This window comes from Sinocyclocheilus anshuiensis, unplaced genomic scaffold (genome assembly GCF_001515605.1).
Source record: "Sinocyclocheilus anshuiensis isolate Anshui unplaced genomic scaffold, SAMN03320099.WGS_v1.1 scaffold2883, whole genome shotgun sequence".
Taxonomy (NCBI): Eukaryota; Metazoa; Chordata; class Actinopteri; order Cypriniformes; family Cyprinidae; genus Sinocyclocheilus; species Sinocyclocheilus anshuiensis.
In genome coordinates, this window is record NW_015548332.1 from 59,908 (window position 1) to 62,323 (window position 2,416).

The following is a 2,416-nucleotide window of genomic DNA, read 5'->3' on the forward strand; positions in this document are numbered from 1 at the left end:
GCATAGAAACTTCCAGTCAGGTGTGTTGAGGCAAGTTGGAGCTAAACTCTGCAGGACACCGGCCCTCCAGGACCGAGTTTGGACTGCCCTGGTCTAGTTTATTCATGGTTTTGTGACAGAGCCCTGACACTCCCGTCATGTTGTTGTTTTCATGTGAGTGTGCGGCTTCGAGAGTGCTCGAGCCGTGCTCTCGTCTGCGTGTCCTGTTTCCTTGTTTCATGTTGGAGAATTGTGTTCGGATCCCGGCACTCATGTCTTGTTGAGTTTCGGTTTCATGTCGGGGTTCGGACACTCGCGCTCCATGTTCTGTCTTGTTGTGGGAGCATGCGGTCTCGAGTTCGCTCAGGCCGTGTGCTCTTCTGTCTGCGTGTGTTGTGTCTTGTGTAGCGCGTGGTTCATGTTCGGCCGCGTGCTCTCGTTGTCTTGTGATTTTGCACGCAGCTCGTGTTTTGGGCTGTGTGCTTTCATGTCATGTTATGTCTTTTGCTGTGTAGCACGCAGCTTGTGTTTTTCATTGTCTGCATGCTTTCATGTTGTCATGTCTTGTGTGAACACGCGGCATATGAGTATTCTCATTAGCTGCGTGTTCGTGTCTTGTTTTGTTGAAGCACATGGCTTGTGATTGTTTTGCTGGCCATGTGCTTGTGTTTTTGTTTTGTGTGAGCACATGGCTTTTGGCTGTGTCCGAAACCGCCTACTCAATGAGTAGGTACTTAATTTCAATAAGTACTTTCTTAACGAGCGCTAAAAGAGTAGGCACTCTACAGCCAAATCTCGTTAAGTATGAATGAGATCCGGACTTCAGCCGCCATGTTGACGTTATCATGTGATCTACGACGTTACAAACGCAACAACTTAAAAGATACAAGCGGCAGGTTTAATTGATCTCTCTGTAAATATTTTGATGTTTATGAAAAGTCCTCATTTTGTGGTCTTGTTGAAGAAACAGCTGCCCTTTTATTGTGATTGTAGTATAACCAATAAATTTTGGGTTGATTAAAATTTTTATATATTTAACCCTACTAATATGACCCAGAGTTTAATCCTTAAATATATTATTTTTCCTTACGATAACCCAAAATTGTTATCTCTTGAATATATATATATTTTATGTGCAATATTTTTCATCCACAAACAAAACCGGCTTAAATCTCCTTTGTTTTCCTATTTTTCTTGTTGAATTTAACTCTCGTTTCATCCCTCCGGCTTATAAACAACAACAAATGCAATATTTTGATGCATTGATTATATTAATATAATGATTAAAGATATTTAACCTTGTTATTGCGCCTTTTTCTGTGTATATAATCTCATACTATGATGTATGCAAACCCATTATATTTATGTTTTCTGCTGTTTGTCATTATGATTGTTCATTGTTAAAGATACAACCATCTTTCCCTGAGCTTGTATGTAATTATAAGTTCTGCAGTATTAATAAAAAAAGAACATAAGAGGGACAGGTGCATCAACACCTCATAGCATCAGTAACTCCACAAGCCTACCTAGTAGTTTTCCTCAGCGTTTGCAATATTTGTAATATCTGCACAAAGGAGACGTCGATCAGCTGCTAGAAGATCTCGCCTTTGGAGAAGACTGTTAATTTTACACTCAGAAAATTGAAGTATTACTACTTAGAAGTTAAGATTACCCCAGAATGCATTGCTAGCCCACCCCAACACTTATGAACAATAATAATGATAAATGCTGACCAATAATTATATATATATATATATTAAAACAAAGCAAAATGTAATTTGTTTTGTCATATGCCATAGCTATGCATGAATACACGCTAGACAAACGCAGCCAAGGTGAATACATCTCAATTTTCAGTTAAGTAATGAATGCACAAGTTAATGAAACAATTATATTTTATTTACTGACAACAGGAAACATGAATAAATGAGTAAAACAATAAATAAAACCATGACAATAAATAAATATCATCGTCACATGAAAAGTCAGACACATGAAACAAAGCTTTATTCAAACAAACATGTATTTACAGGTGAACCCACATCCTACTGCCATCTCAACACAGCTGTGCCAGTTCTGCAGCTTTATTCTGATGAAGCAGCTGACCACTGTATCCACCTTCACCTGTCTCTGCCGTCCATCATGTCCCTCATTGCTGCAGTCAGACTGAACCTGATCATGGATGGGAAAGGGACATTGAGGCTGTCGTTGCCTGAGTGTACAGAGAGTATGAGGAAGATCATGATGACGCCCCTGAACCACACTATCTTGAACATGTGCGGGACAATCTGATTGCTGCTGTGTCTGTTCCAAACATCTGTGTGCTGCTCTCCATGAGCACGACTACCTGTGAAACATTTACACAGAGTAAAACGTTTTACAGCTCATGTTGTCAGCATTCCATTTCATATGTTTACAATTACATGCTAATTTTTGT